This window comes from Triturus cristatus, chromosome 3_1, assembly GCF_964204655.1.
Source record: "Triturus cristatus chromosome 3_1, aTriCri1.1, whole genome shotgun sequence".
NCBI classification, from domain to species: Eukaryota; Metazoa; Chordata; class Amphibia; order Caudata; family Salamandridae; genus Triturus; species Triturus cristatus.
In genome coordinates, this window is record NC_140583.1 from 466,388,034 (window position 1) to 466,405,406 (window position 17,373).

The window sequence follows — 17,373 nt, forward strand, 5'->3', positions numbered from 1 at the left end:
CAGCTCAGTAGGATAGAGTCTTTCTAAAGTAGCAATTGCAAACCAGAGGCAAAAGCAAATATGTATCAGGGTTGGAATCAGATTATATATCTCTCAATTCAAAGTTCTGTATATCTGGAATCCGGCATTGTCTAAATGTCTGGTCAGTTGTCAAGGCCAATCTAAATTTTTTTGGCATAATAGATGTGGACTGCAGCTCAGTAGGATAAAGTCTTTCTGAAATAGCAATTTGTGGCGCTCCTGACATATTACCTACCTGTCCACTTTGGGGCTGGGCCTTTATTGGGGCCAGCTTTTCCTATATAGTTTTCTAACAATCACATATCACACCACCAAACAACTGCAGTTCTCCGTCCAGATTTTTAAAAAAATGTGGCGCAGAGCTTATTGAAATTGGCACAGGGTAGGTGCTCTCCATGCAACACACACTCGTCTTCCCCGTGTGAATCATGGTTCCTATCAGACAGGTGGACAGCTTTGTCTAAAGCGGGCCAATGATCAAAGCAGGCCCCCTCTAACTAATATTACCTTTCTCTTGAGGCTCCTTTATTCTCCTTTTGGTAAGAGGGGGTTTTACTGGCCAAGAAAACGGATCAATTACTTCCCTCTGTGGATTAGTGCTAATGCTAGGATTTTGATCTGGACAGTACTTGCCATTTAAGCCTGACAGAGCCCTAGCTACTTTTTTTGGCAGTGTTCATTTGGATGTTAGTTTCATCAACTGTATTTACCACTTGTGCTGGGGATGGGGCTGATGACTGACTTTGCACTTGGTCTGTGCGTTCTTCAACCAGATTTAATTCCGAGTTAATTGCCTCCATTACCGTAGTGAGGTATGATATGATAGACGGTGTCACTTGGAGGGGATTTGAATGCACACCTTTTGCAGAACCAGCTTTTCTTTTTCGCATTCTTGCTCTTTACAAACAGTGGTATTACAGGCCCTTAATAACAAACCTAAGAGGGATAGCCCAGCCCAGCTCAGGCTTTGATCCCTCACCCTTCAATCAATCAATAAATTGAGGGTTGGTAAAGCACAGCTACACACCTGCAAGGGTCTCAAGGCGCTGGGGGGTGAATGGAAGGGAGTGCTGGGGTCATCCGAAGAGCCAGGTCTTGAGATCCTGCTTGAACTTTAACAGTGTGGGGACTTGGTGGAGGGGGAGGTTGTTCCAGGCATTGGCTGCAGGGTAGGAGAAGGACTTTCCTCCTGTTCTGGTTTTGTAGATGCGTGGGATGGTGGCCAGAGAGAGGCCAGCTGATTGGCGGTGTCTATTGGGTGCGTGGAAGGAGAGGCAGTTGTTTAGGTATGCTAGTCCAATGTTGTAGAGGACCTTGTTTGCGTGAGTGAGGATCTTGAAGCTTATTCTTCTTTCAATGGGGAGCCAATAGAGATCGCTGAGGTGTTGGGTGATGTGGTTGTGACGGGGATGTCCAGGATCAGTCTGGCTGCGGCGTTTTGCACGGTCTGGAGTTTTTGCAAAGTAGTATCTTGTTGATTCCGGTGTAGAGGGCGTTGCCGTAGTCTAGTCTGCTACTGATGAGGATGTGAGTGACCATTTTTCTTGATCCAGTTTGATCCATCTGAAGGTCTTTCGGAGTATGGAAGGGTTTAAAGCAGACCGAAGACACAGCGTTGATCTGGTGGTTCATCGTTAGCAATGATTCTAGTATGATGCTGAGATTTCGAGTGTGGTCCATGGGGTTGGGGGTGTTTCAGAGGACAGGGGGCCACCAGGTGTCGTCCCATGCTGAGGAGGTAGAGCCAAGGATGAGGACTTCTGTGTTCTCTGAGTTGAATTTCAGGCAGCTCTTCTTCATCCAGGTGGAAACATCTTTCATCCCGTCTTGGAAGTTGTACCTGGTGATTTTGTGTTCTTTGGTGAGGGAGAATATTTGCTGGGTGTCATCAGCGTAGGAGACAATGTTGAGCCCGTGGTTGCTAATGATGGTTGCTAGGGGGGCTATGTAGATGTTAAAGAGGGTGGGGCTAAGGGAGGTTCCCTGGGGCACTTTCCATCTGGTCTCTGTTGGTTCTGAGAGGTTGGGTGGGAATCTGACTCTCTGAGTTCTGCCTGTGAGGAATGAGCATATCCAGCCAAGTGCCTTTTTGGGATGCCAGCGTCATAGAGTCTGGTGGCTAGTGCGTGGTGGGAGATGGTGTCGAAAGCGGCCGAAAGGTCAAGGAGGATGAGGGCTGCCATTTTTGCCCTGGTCGAGGAGAAAGGGGATGTTGTTGGTGGCGGCGAGGAGGGTGGCCTCTGTGCTGTGGTTGCTGTGGAATCTGGGTTGAGAGATGTCCAGGATGTTGTTGGCTTCAATGAAGTTTGCTATCTGGGTGTTGAAAGGCTTTTCGAGGACCTTGGCTGCAAAATAAACCAGGAAAATGGGCCTGAAGTTCTTGAGGTCCATCGGATCTGCGTCAGGTTTCTTCAGCTGGGGGTTGACTTTGGCGTGTTTCCAGTCATCGGGAAATGTGGCGGTTTAAGGGAGCAGATGATCGTCCGGCGTAGTTCGGGTTGCGATGGCTGTGGTGGATCTGTGGAAGATGTGGGGTGGGCAGGGATCAGAGGGTGCTCCACAGGGGATGCTCTTCGTGGTCTTTATGGTGTCTTTGGTCTAGAGTGCGATCCAAGTGAGCTGGGTCTGTTGGGTGGTATCTTTTGGGGTGGGAGCTGGAGTGGTGCGAAGGTCGTGGTTGTTGAAGTGGCTGTAGATAATCCTAATCTTGATGTCAAAGAAGGTGCTGAGTTTGTTGCAGAGGTTTTGGGAGGGTAGAACATCTGTTGTTTTGCTGGCGCGTTTGGTAAATTCCTTGATGATGAAGAGTTCTTTGTAGTTGTGGCGTTGGTGCGGATTCTGTCTTGGAGGAAATTCTTCTTTGTGGATTTGATGAGTTGGTGGTGTGTTGTGGTGGATGCTCTGTAGGCGATGTGTGTTTTTGGGGTTTTGTTGTTACTCCATGTCTTTTCAAGTTGTCAGCAGGAGTGCTGTGATTCTTGGAGTGCAGGGGAAATCAGCTTGCTTTCTGCATGTGTCGTCGCAGTTCGTGATCTAGCGGTGGGGTGCGATGAGGTCGGTGATGGTGTCGGTGAAAGGGGCGCAGGGCCGGGCCGCCTGTAGATGCGAGTTCTGCGGAGAGTCGTTTTAGGGTTGGTCGGGATCTGGAAGTGGAGGTGCTCCATGGGGGTTTCAGTGTTGTCTGGGCTGGTGGTTGTCATGCGTAGGGTGTTTTTGTGTAAGGTGACGTTGCCTGATTGTGGTCTATCGGACCTGTCTTTCTGCACGATCATGTATCCATCTGGGATAGCGGTGGCAATGTTGGGTGAGGAGTTGGCATTGGCCAAGGTGTATGTGAGGAAGGCACTGTTGTGCATGTGGGTGTTGAAGAGGTCCCAGATTTCTATGGTGTGCTTGTGTATGGAGCACACTTTCAGGAGGATGCAGTTGAGTAGTTTGTGAGTGGTGATGTCCGGCAACCTGGGGACTTCTGCTGGGGTCCGGAGATGGGTGAAGGTGCAGCAGCAGTGTTGACAGGAGATCAGGCCTTGAGTGTTGCAAGCTGGCAGTTGTTGCGTCCGGAGTTAAGAGCATGGAGGTTGCTAGGGTCATAGTGGAGGTGAATCAGAGGAGGGCCAGGGTCCCTGGCACTGGTTGTGCTCGGGTCAAGGACTTGTGCAGTCAGTCTTGCCTTTGGCACGCCAGCGGTGCGGCCGCCATTAAGTAGGTGTCAGGGGAGGGTAATCAGCTAAAAGGACACCCTGGAGAGGCAGCGGGGGCAGCAGCGGCGGGTAGCACGAGGGAGTAAAGAGAGAGAAGAGAGCACAAAGAAAAGAGAAACGAGCATTGGCATAGCCAATAGGTCTCGCCTTTGGGACCTTATAAGTGTTTAGCCATGCAACAGTTAATGTTGTTGCAGTAAGGATATTGTGCTGCATAACTAAATACTTATAAGGTCCCAAAGGTGAGACCTATTGGCTATGCCAATGCTTGTTCTTTAAAGGGGTAGAAGTGCCTTACACGGCTTAGGGCAATGTGGGGGTCAGACACGCCTTTCAGCTGTTTCTCGAGGCTGTAGAAGTGGAAGGAAAGTAAGAAAAGGGCCATTTGTAAGCACAAGATACAGCAGCCAATCCAAATGACCGTCTAAAACCAAAAGCTTTAATGAGAACTCTTGTTTCTCATTCTGACATTTTAACTCTCAGATACAGAAGTGTTTCAAATTCAAGCCAAAAAAATCCCCCAAATAGAAGAAAGGACTACAAGATGGCCAAATTGTGAATACCTTATTCACACTTTTTGTTCTTATGCCTACATTTATTTGCATATGCAATTTACACGTTAGATCACAATTTCACATGCTTTGGGAACCCTCATATTACTATGAATCCTTCCTGCCCGAGTAATCTGTTGCGAAGGTGGCAGGACAGCATTTGGATTATGGTTTCTAAAATTGTAAAGTTGACTGCAGAGGTTGGCAAAGTTATTCACAAAATGCTAAATTGGTCTTTGCTATGGAGTGTTGTGTCAACCTCAACACGAGAGTTGTGAATGGCACACCTGTGAGCTATATGCGTGTATTTAGATGTATTTATGATGGAGTTGTAAAGGGCACTGAATGTTGCGTTATGTGTGCAAGAAACAAATGTACTCAAAGAAACCTTTCAGCACTAATGTCTCCCAGTTGTGTGCCTTCAGAGGAACACTGCTTCTATAGCTTTTTTTCTTTTTTATCTCCAAGGACATTAAATGCATTGTAAGAGTTAGAAATTGCAATTCTTAACCTACATAATAAGTTTATGGTTCTATAAACATAACCCATTTACAGACCTGTACATTTAGTGATTTCGTATTTCAATAGTCTTTAGCTCTTTTTTCCAATTGCATTGTTTTGATTGCAGGCATTACACTTTTGAATTATTGTACCTTACCTTTGTTTACATTCTTATAAATGCACGTGCTTGCTATGTGGATACATATTTGTGCCATTATCTTGAAAGAGAGGGGTCCCCGGCAAAAGGATAACTTACCAAGAGCAGGGAATAGCACAATAAATGCCTAAAAGAAAATATCTTAAGCAAGTAAATATACACAAAAAATTATGGGCACAAAACATGACAATGTTAACTAAATAGAATAATCAAACAATTACATGTACAGTACAAAACATAGTGAATACTGTGTATTTTGTATCAAAAGTAGAAAAATATTTATTTAATACAAATTATTGAAAATTTCAAAAACGTTCTCTAATGAAAACATTCCACAGACATACTCACACTCATACTTTGTGACATCATGATCTGATGCTATTTGATGTCCATAAATGTTATGTCTGAAGGACACATTAAATATTCATATCTCAAATAGTGTACACTTCATCACAATATTCCTAATAATCAATATGGCTAACAGTTCGACATGATATTCCTAGTGAATTGAAGAATCCCGGCACTCTAAAATTTTAACAATTAGTAGGTGTATAACCTCGGTCAATCTCTATATGCATATGACAAAATTCCGTTCATTCACAGGTTGAAGACCAGAGATAAATTAATAAACAAAGAATTTTTCAAACTCAAATTTTGAGAATTTAATGTATAACAAAAGTGATTTGGAAAATAAGCTAAAAACACCATCAAACTAATTAGAATCAGGACTGAATACAAATGTGATTAATCCGAGGATATGTAAGACCAGCAGAATATTCCTTTGGTGATTACGTGCATCCGTCCCGATGAGCAGAAACAGCTGCCGGGATTCTTCGATTCACATACCTTTACACACATACCCTTCTGGGTTGTGGTGTTTGTTTGCACCTATGTTAGTGGGGTGTTAGTAATCCTGAGTAGCACCATTACTTTTTTGATTGCGTGTTTTTGGACACAAATTTGTTGGTTTCTTTTACTTCACTAGCCCTGTACACTTCTAGATTTCTTTCGATGAGCGACTCGTTTATACACCGCTATCTTTGTTTTTGTACATGATATTCCTAGTATTCGATATTGCTAGTTCATGGATAAATGATAAACATGAGGCACTAGAGGGCTTAGATGTTGCAATAATACATACATACAGGGGCGTAACACAGGCCCCCGTGGTGCTAGGGGGGAGCTGCATGGGGCCCCGTCAGCACAGTTCTCAGGCCTGAGAGCTCCGGATTGAATCCAGAGCCGGGGCCCCTCCATGTACCTTGCAGCGTTGCCATCTGAACTTTCGCCACAAAATACATACACCTGTGCATAAGTATAAATGCATACATAAACAAAGTACACACATGACTAAATAAATTGGATGGGTATGTGGGTGGGCTAATAGATTGATGGATGCAGGTGTTAATTGGGTAGATGGGCGAATGGATTGATCGATGGATGAGCAGAAGTGCAGAGAATGGATGATGCATCATGGATGGATGTATAGGTGGATGGATGTACTGGTGGGATGGTGGATGTGTGAATTAAGTAGATGTGTATATGGATGGTTCGATGGATGAACAGAAGGACAGACAACAGATGGATGGACGGACGGACTAGAATAGTGAACAGTCTTTTACTATACACGCACACGCATGGAAATGATTTCATTAACACATCATAATCAACTCATAGTAAGTTATAGAGCTCTACTGTCTTGGTTGTTTCATTGAATTTAGCACTGCCGAGAGCACGAGAGAAAACCAAACTCGATTATTTTAGTAAATACTGTGTTGAACAGTATGTACGTATATTTTGATTGTATAGCAATCCAATTCAAGTTGAGCTGTTAGTTGGTGTGTATATTTATTTCCGGGGTGTGCTATGTGACTCTGCATCACTGCCTTTTGAATGTCACATGTTTGTCATATGTAGGCAGCCTCCAGATATCCCTTTATATGGCATGACAGCTAAGTGTTTTGTGCATCTATCAGTAACCGCACAGAAAGAAGCAGTTCAAAAAAAAAAAGCTTTTCCTTAGAATTAATGAAAATCAAATGGCATTTATCCTAAATTCCTCCTTGTGGCTGAATGGGTTTAAAATAGTTGAGCCGCCACATAGCCTCTCCCAGGATGTCCTTAGAAAGCTTTCTATCTTTCCGACTCGCACGTTTCGGAGCTCATTTAATTGCACCTGTTAAACGCTGACTCATGAAAAGTGATTCTTGCACGGGGCTCGCCGGATGGCTCACTGGCGCTCACTGTCTTTGCAGCATGGATTCACACTTCCTTCGAGGGATGTGGGTGGGTGGGAGTGCTGTGCCAGATGACAGCTCCAAGGGGGGGCCGCGCCGAGAACTAGCTTTCGGTGATACTTTCGATGGAAGCTAAACAGAGCACGAGAACAGTTTAGAAGAGCCGGGAAACCGGAAATATGCTGTATTTTAATGCCACTTGCACAGTGCTTACAGTATAGTCACATTATGTGCGCCCGTTGCTTGAATCAATGATTAAAACACACGTTTTGCTTTACAGGTGAAAACACTGTCAGTTCCGCGTGATCTAAACGCCTACTACAGATCAATCATAACATTGCTGAACGAAAATAGTAAACAAGCATTGGCCGTGTGGCTGTGAAAGTGACACGGCCGCGCGGACCGCGATCAAACACTGCGGAGGAAAGACACATGGCGGCTGCGCGCGTGCACACTTACGTGCACGCAAGCTTTAGGCCACAGGCAGCACTTTGAAAACCCGTACACAAAATGTCTCGGCCAGACCAGCGCATGCGCTGGATCAGGCGAGACATAAAAAGGGAAAAAGAGAGCAAGAGAGAAAAGAGACCATAGAGAGCAAAAAGAGAAAAGAGGGCACAGAAAAGAGCCAAGAGAGGCGGAACAGTAGAAGAACAGAGTGCTCTCCTTACATATCCCCTCAACCATAAAGTCTAGTGGATGTAATGGTATATGGCTTTTGTAAATTTGTCATTTTGACAAAAAGTTACGCATGAAAATGTTGTCACAAATGGCTATTTTTTCCTACTCATTTGTAATATTTCTTTATTTTAATAGTTAGTTTCTGTAAAAAAACCTGCGGGATCTACACATATGACATAAGACATTTGGTATTTTGTCTACTTTTAAGAAATCTATAGCTTTTCTGGATCACCCATGGGTTTTACACTAGTTTCCCCCAAAAACTGAAAGTAGGTTGAGAGCACAAAAAATATGAAAAATGGGCTTCCTCTTTGAAAGATGTCAAAACTGTGGTAATTTTTTTTTTTTTTATGCAGCCATGCTCTGCTCTAGAAGGATGGTGACTGCAGCACAGCAGACCATTAATTGATGCAATCTTTAGGAAAGAAACAGACACTTTTATCTAGAGACCTTTTTCCTATTTAAAAAAAAAAAATCAATATTTAGCTATAGTTTGCCCATGTTCTCGGTCCCCTCCATTGAAATCGAAAGCCATAGGTACCTTTAGAATCCCCAGGATGTGCAATAAAGAGTGCAACTTTGGCTTGGATACCTTATGCTGAATAAAGGTTATGGAGCCCTATGTGCAAATTACCCAAATAGCAAAAAAGGGCTCAGCACGTGCAGGTCGGGTGGGGTCGGGGGACCCAGCACTTAAGGGGTTAAAGACCCTCTGACTGACCCTTTGGCTGAAGCAAATTACAATACATTTTGTGAGGTTCACCTTCTGTATTAGATTTTAGAGCTGTTACACACAAGTGAAACAGAAAATCCAATTTTTAATATCGAGACTTAAACTAATGTTGCATTTTTCAATCAATCTCTTAACATTGAGTGTTAAAACACATGTTTGCTTATTTGGGCTTAAAACTGTTGTGTGTGCTGTTCAACCTATGTGTGCTGTTCAACTTTGCAAAGCTTTTAGTTTTACTCATTAAACCAAAGCTCAGTTCATGTTGTCCCTGTGCAAAGGGAACAAGAGGGGGTGAACATACAAACCACTTTAATGGAGAGGCTGGACAGAGATAGCAAGGGTGTAAGAAGGAAGTTAATGCTTAGTCCTACTCACAGTGTGTTGGTAAATAAAAGGTTCAATATGTCAGCAGGTGCTTGCGTGCACTAGATAGACACATTTTCATTATATTGGACACCTCTATGTTCATTGGATATTTTCTTGTCAATACATTGCTCTGCTACAGACTGTGAATGGTGTCAAGGCTTTATTGATGCTGGCACTATTCATTGTAGATTTAATGCACTGGTTAAAAAATATGTTTTGCCATCTCTGTTTATGTCTGCATAAAGCCAGCATGTCTTTTTATTATATTCTTCACATATTCACAGAAACAGAAGTAGTTGCCATCAAATGTGTTCCCACTTGAGATGACACATTCGAAATGTCCAGTTTAGCAACTATATTTGGCATGCTATTGTTGCAGGAATAAATTGTAAAAATTGCATGCCGTTTGCAGAAATATAGATAATATTAAGTGCTAGGTGAAGCATAGAGACTGTTTTTTAACAAGTCATATATCAAAACAAGGCGTAGAATTAACCACACAGGTCTCAATACCAGAGTCTCAGGGATAGTGTCTCGGAGACCTCCGACCACAGCGGAGAATATATACACCACAGACTGTGAACGTGTGGTTGAAGGTCTCTGAGACACTATCCTTGAGACCTACGTGGTCCATTCTCCCCCTCTTTTTGATTGATGACAAATATTGCTTAGAAGCTGAATGGACCTCTGCTTCTTTCTCCCTCTATATTTTTTTCGTTTGATCCATTTTCTAACAAGTCCTGCTCTCCTATGAGCCTACAAATTGAAGATTTAATTGGCTTTAGAAGTGTGCTCCTAAGCAGTGAAGTCTGATATATTACTTGTCTCTATCTGGCACTCTTAGAACACACTAAATGTGTAAGCCCTTCAAATGTTTTTAATACCCCAAAGGAAATGCCATGTTTTACCAAGTAGGAAAGAGAAGAAGTTATAGTCAGTGTCCCTTGGAAGCCAGAGTTAAAGGATCCCACTCTGAGTATTGATCACTGCATTATATTTAGCAACCAAATGTGTAATGCTACTTTAGAAGCATTCCATGATAAAAAAAATTTTTACCTAAAGGAGAAGGACATTTATAAGTAGGTTAGAGTAAAAAGTGTAGGTTGTCCCATTTAATTCCTCTTGTTTATTTTCAGTTGGCACAATATAAATTAGTATGTGCCACTGTTCTCATAGATTACGTGTCTTTTCAGTTACTTCATGACAATTAGGAGTTCTGCTCCATCCTGTATATTGATGAAAAGGGCACTCTCATTACTGAGTCTTTGAAGTGACTTTAATGACTATAGTGGGTTTATTCTCATTGTGTCATGACGGTGATTCCATCCATTAAACAACATATTCAATTCTTCTCATGACAAGTAGCGTGGCTTCTGTGGTGGGCTATATGTGTGTGAGAACGTGAGAAAGAAAGTAAGATCTTGACCATATGTGACTACAATATGTGAGTGCTTAGTGAAAATCACAAGCTGTTCTTTGGGGATAAAAAGTAATTTACTAAAGGTAAACTTCTGATAATTTGAGGCACCTTTCTCTTTTAATGAAAATAAGAACAAATGTATGAAGAACTGAAAATGTGAATAAAAAATGAATTGCTGCATTTCATGGAAAAATGTCTGTATATTGGTAGGCTAATATTCCTAGCAAGATTAACACATTTCTGAAATATATTTGAAGTTGATATTTGAAGGAGAATTCATGCTGAGTTTGGGACAAAGATTTCAGATTTGTGTTCCTTGGTTCCACATAACTCTTCTCTGTGTGTTATTTTATGATTCACATGGAGGAATTCTATAAAACTGATACAGCTTTTATCATATGGTCACTACTACTGGCTGGGCATGTAATATAGGGTTGGGTGGTAAACTTCGCTCCGCCGGTGGAGTTCTTGGAGTTTTGCCCTCTTCGCCCTCTCTTGGAGCTCAGAGTTTGGCAACACTCTGCAAGTGTACCGCCCACCCCCAGCTTCACCATCATCGTAAAAGATCTGCAGAGCCATACGTACAAGCTCTACAACATCATACATAAAGAAAATTTATCATTGCTAGGTATGTCTTCACTTCTCTGGTGATATTATTCACAACCATTTTCGTTCCTGCTCCTAAAAAGTAAGCAGGTATTGTAACTTAGACGTGATTGATGCACGTCATGTAATGTTGTATCATAGCTATGGGTCTTATTCTAAAGCGCCTGCTCACTACTGAATTCGGACTTTAACATGGCAGTGTGGACAGGCTGCCTAATGGTGAGAGATACGGAGTGAAGAGGTACAAGAGCAGTAGGTAAGATATGTAGAGAGTGAAAAGAGAGCAGATTAGGAAGACAGTGGTAGGAAGGGGAAGAGAATGCTATGGGAAACAGGAGAAATGGGGGATATACATTGTCAGAGGAGAGAGGTAAGAGCGAACTGCAAACTGAGAGAGAACAGGGAGCAGAAGAGGGGAGAATTCAGATAAATTGGCCAAGAGAATGTGGGGGAGAAAATGATGGCGGCATGTTTTGGAGGGGGGTAGGGCAGTGTATGTGGCATATGGCACACTACATTTTAGCAGCTGAAACAGAGTGCATACGCCTTTGTGGGGCACAACCCACAACAATTTGCGATTATGGTGCAATACAGTGGAATTGTCTATAGTGTATATGGTTAAGGGGGGAATTCCTGCTTGCAGCACATGCCAAGCTGACTCCATTTGCTGCTACCCTCCGTGACACTCATTGAACAAAATATATTGTTCTAAGAAGGATGAAAAGCTGGGCCAGACCTCTTAGGACCTAGTCTCATAAACTGTAAAGTATGGACAGACATTTGTAGCAGTTGCATTACAAGTTATTGTATTATCACAGTTCTATAGCGTTATAACCAGCAATTTTAGAACAGTGAGACAAAATGGACTGGTTAACCGAAGATACGCCAAGAGAGCGTACCACTGTGCCCATATTTCAATCGAATTCCATGTCCCACATTTACTTTTGGATAAAACTCTTTGAAATCCACCTCTGGGGCCTGGAAGGCACGCTTTTGTGCGGGCTGGGTGACCCTACTCTCTTTATTATGCCCACAGAGCTCGCCAAGATCTGAGCAACAGGAAGTCTGTGGGGGCGGTACTAAACTGAGGCAAACACCCTTTTAGAGCAGCCCCAAAATAATGTTTGCTTCTGCCACTGCTCGCCCTGCTGGCTGTCCTTTCTGCCGTAGTGTTTTGGGCTGATCATTGCGGTGTTCATAGAGTAAACCTTGCATAGCGTTTTGATGTAATGTAAGCTAGGGGTGGGAGGAACTCTGCAGAATCTCACATGTAACTCCGGGGAATTCCATGGAGTAAACCTCAGCTAGTTCCCCCCCACCCCTAAAGTAACATGGGAGTAACTGGTCTATTTTCACATTGTGTTCTCTAAGTAATATTTAAGTAGCATTGCTCTACAAGCTTGTCAGGGTTGCACTGTTGTCTGTGGATTGTGACTTTGGTTTTGTTCACCCAGCCCCTTCCATGTAGAATCTGGGTCATAATATATTACTTAAAATCTTCTGAAGAGGCTGCATGGAAAAGTAAAGTGAAGAAAGATGCTGTATTCATTTTGAAAAATTAAGTGATCTTTGCATAACTGCCTGCAAGAGATATCTATCCAGAACAACGTATGGAATATTATGCTGGAAATAAATAGTTTTCCCAATATTTTTTCAATGTTTTATGGTGAAGGGTAAATCTCAACCCCCATGGGATGTGTGTCTGGCTGCCTACAATAGTATTCAAATATTGTTTTCAGAATTGATTCAATCATTTTTAAAATACTACATTTTTCAGTCAATGTATAAGAAAACTGTGATGTAAGATGCTTAATTGGGCTCTGCTTTTTTCTAAACTTTTTTTGAGCAACCTCCCAATGCCACGTGAATAAGTTTACCTCACTCACGAGTTCAAAATCAGAGACGTTTTTCAACTCCCTACCACATTCTAAGTTCACAAGTTGCCATTTTTTACACAGGGATGTATGCAAGCTAGACAACAGGAATGAAATCTAGAAGACCAGGTTAAATGCATGAGACGACCACAAAAATGCAGACACTCTGGCCAGAATCCAGTTGTGTGACAACTCTATCTCGTGTGAGGGAAGCTATGATGTTTTGAAAGGTAGAAGAGAACCTTGCATGCAGGATTTTACAGGGATGGGAAATAGAAAGGTTTTGGTTAGAAAATTGAATATTCGCTAGAAGGTGGAACATTGCCGCTTCTTGCTTATTTGCTATCTGCATTGGACCAACAGGGCATGTTATGGCCACTTCAGAATGCAGCTTATCTCATGCATAAAGCAGGGTCAATCTCTGATTGCACATGCAGAGCCCTCTCCAGCATTAGGGTATTGCGCACACCATTGTAATAGCCCATGATGGCAATCGTGAGCATCCACTTAAACCCTCTTGCTCGTCCAGTTCTTAGGTGACTTATGGTTGGCCCACCCACAGCAAAGTGTATGCGCATGATATTTCACGTTTTTTTTTAGCTCTGCTTTGAATACTATGAATCCATATCCCTCACGCTTCTCTGCAATCTACCCTGCACAAACCAATGTGGATAAAGGCCGAAAGATCAGCAGGGTGGAGGCCTGGAAATCCAAGGCACTGACAAAGAAAAAGTAGGGCTCAGTGTACGGGGACTACACTGACTTGACAAGATGTCCTTCTTCCTAGTCAGAGCCTGTACATTGTTGACGAAATACTAAAGCCAAAACCCAATATTTGCTATGTCCCATATCGTACCATAGCATACTGTAAATGACAAATGGTGTGATTGGGCTACCGAGTGGCTCTCCCCAAAATCATAATCAGTTCCATGTTTTCAGGTGAATATTTGCAGAGCTCACTACACGTATGGGGATTTGACTCTGCGTACAAAATTGAAGCGGCCTTAATATTCAGCTACAGAATGTAATCCTGAACATTCCTTCACAGGTGTCTTAGCCAGCTGAACTAAAAGGCTGATAGTCACTAGTTCTTCTTTCCTTGACCCGCATTCACGGTGAAGGAAGTGGGTCATTTAACCTGGGTGCTCTGGGTTTGCTCACAAAAGCTCAGACTGTAAAGTGGCCTTTCAACAAACCAAGGATGCCCTCTCAGCCGACACTACTTTCACTAAGCTTACTTTGATCCGCTGAAAGACAGTATACTGTCAGTAGATTACCACCCCACAGTTTTGGGTGCAGTACTGTTGCAGAAATAAGGATGTGGAGAATGGGTCCCGGTGGTCTACATGAGTTGAGCATTGAACCCACTAAACCGCACTACAATCAGATTGTATAGAGAGGAAAGAGCAAACCACTGGAGATTCCGCCATTTCCATTCGTATGTGTACAGGCACCCCCTGGTGGTAAAGGCTAACCACAAGCCCCTACTTCCCTTATTCCAAGGTCATCATCAAAACCACGGCCCGCATAGAAAATAGGTCCTCCAGCTGCAGGTATACGTGTTTACGCAGGAATATAAGCAGTAGTCCTCAAACCAGCAGACCATCTTCCCCGGCATCCCTGTGCAGCAATTCTGCTAGAAAAAAGTGAAGCCCAAGAGACAAAGGAATATGTCTGGTATGTGGTGAATGGTCCTGACCAAGGCCCATGAAGCTGGACGCCATTGTAGCAGCCACACAGCACGACGACTACCTGCAATTGACCCTTGCAGTAGGAGATCATGAGGTCCCACTAGGATCAGAGGACTCCCTGAAGCCCAGAAGGTGCTACAAATACTCTAAAAATGTATGCCATGAGTTGGTGGTATGCGGCGAAGGTTGCCTTCTACATGGCCACTGGCTAGTGATCCCTGACAGCCTTGTGCCCCAAGCAATATAGCTTCAATACTCCAGTCACCTAGGAGGAGTAAAGACCAAGAGTCAGTAGTGCCAAAAGGTGCGGATCTCTCAACTTGATGAGTTGGTGGATAAGCCATCCAAAACTTAATACCCTCCCAGGCCATTGAAAGGCCTGACCCACTTACCCCAATTATTACAGTCAATGGACATTACACATAGGAAGATCATACCCTAAATGCCTAAACCCAACGGTGAAGTTGAATGCTTCATGAGAACCATGAACAAAGTGATTTGGTTTGCCCACCATCATAATCAGCCTATTAAACGAGCCATGTACTCTTTTTTGTGAGATTACTGCCAACCTCCACATACAACCACCACAGTAAAGCTCAATGAGGGAGTGAAGTGGTCACCCAGAATGTATCATCCTAAACGAACACAGCGACTGGCAAGAGAACAAAGAAGACAACTAGTCAGGTGACGAATGGGAGCCAGGGTGTCTTGATGAGACAGACTTTCCTGCACTTCTTTTGGAGATTGAGGTAGGGAGTGGCTGTGCCCTTCCACTCACTCCATGCAGTGAAGAAATAATGCCCACCTCACTGGGGCCCAGAGGTCTGCAATCCCATTATGATCAACCCTGCACCATCCATTTACCTTAGAGACTTTGTGGTATAGAAGTAACAGGGGACTTGTAAGGGGAGAATCCCTTGAGCTGGTTCTTCAACATCCATGTGTTTATTTGAGTTTTGTTCAAAGTTTGGGGCGGTGTGTGGTGTTTAGTCCACTCATGGAGTAAAGGAAGTGCATCATTTAACAGCAGGGCTCTGGTTTCACACATGTGGAGTTAGATTTTTTGGTAGTGCTCAAAGGTTGCGCACAGATAAGAAATAAAAGTGCCCTCCTAGTTTCAAGGCAGGGTTTCTTCTGCAACCTGTAAGCCATGCCTGCTTTATTTATTGCTCCTGGCCTGCAGCATGCCCCCCTACAAGGCCCAAAAGGAGGAAAGAGGTACTCAGTGACTAAGATTTACTTAACTAATTCAGCTAAAAAGCAGTTACTGCAAATTGCTTACACAACAAAAATACAAAGTTGCATTCTACAGACACCATTCATCTCCAGCAGTTATAAATTCACATAAAACACGAATTGAACAACACATGAACATAGGACCTGATCTATCCAGGAACTGACCATTTTGTCTCTATGGGGAAATGTGTTGATACATAAGGGCCCCAACTCATTAGGTCATGATCGTACAGTTGTATTGCACCCTTAAGGAAGAACACTCAATGGGCCAAAACATTGTTCCTAAGGAGCACCACCTCAAACAACTTGAGTCTACCCAATAATTCAAAGGAAGGGGAGCACCTCCTCCCCATGTCATTACAAATCTGGTTCCATTCCTGGGAATGTCTGCTATCCTAATGTATTCAGGGTGTTGTAGCCTAGTTTAGCTTCCAGCAAACTCATTTCATTAACACACCAGAAAACAATGAATTGGAAGTGAAAGGTCCAGGGATGGAGGCAGTGTCTATAAATACCTGGAGTGAAGACTTTACCCTACGCAAAAGTCAGATTGTGGGGTCTGCAATGATTACTGGACCAACGTTATTTCTCAGCATCAAAAAATAACCCTGACTAGGCTTGGCATTTAGTCATTCAATCCTAAGATCCTGATTAAACCAAAAATATCTGTTTCCCTTCTTTCTCATTATACCCTATTACTTATACCAATCAACACCCCTGCTCTATGATCAATGAGCTCCAAGAGCACACCCGCCAATAGGGAAAATCGATTCCTTTATAGAGGTCAGATAGAGTAACAGTTAAATGAGTCCCTGAATAACCCCCTTCTTGCTCCCCCACCACAATGAGTAGAATAGAAAATGATACCCATGAGATCCTTTCACAGGCTTGTCACTCAAAGTTGATGAAATGTTATTGAATATGTGTTAACCTGCATCACCCTCCTCTTGATGGACTGTAGGAAAACCTTCACAGACATGTGAATTGCCTGGAAATCTAGCAGATAGATGTGGAGCCAGCCCTCCACCAAAGATCCGAGTCATCTGATTTCTACTTTAACCAGATTAACCCCGAGCCCAGTAGAGATGTGTCAGTAATTAATGTCAGTTCTGGGTGGGAAAGGGAAAGAAGCCTGTCACTGAACCATTGCATTTTAACAGCCACCACTGCAAATCGCGAGCTGTCTTTTCTGAGACCTGGATTGCTTCAGTCAGACTGCCTTGATGGTTGGCCCACAGAAATATCAAATTCCATTGCAGAGAAGGTATGTGCCACCTGGGATCACTATTTAGGAGGAGACAGATGGCTAAGGGGCGAAGAAGCCTCTGAGTCATTTGCACAGTCATCCAGTACCAAGATGAAACATCAGTATAATTGCCCAAATGTCGTGGATTTTTTGCACTAGATACAAATTCCCCTTTCCTCTCCCCCCATTTTTTGTGACTCTCCCCACAATCACCACTCTAAGAAAAAAAATAACTAGTTTGATTGTTGATTCCTTTAGAACGAGCTGTTTGCACGCAATCTACATTTACAGAAATTATTTCCTACACCTCTCTAATGCAGCCTAACAACTTTGTCTATTATTTAACTGATAT

The 17,373-nt window shown here is 43.1% G+C and overlaps 1 protein-coding gene across 1 annotated transcript in view; it reads left to right on the forward strand.

Annotated features, from left to right (window-relative positions):
• Positions 1-17,373, forward strand: part of LOC146860421 (endophilin-A3-like) — a 650,579-nt gene that overhangs the window by 163,785 nt on the left and 469,421 nt on the right. The gene's annotated exons all lie outside the window — the stretch shown is intronic.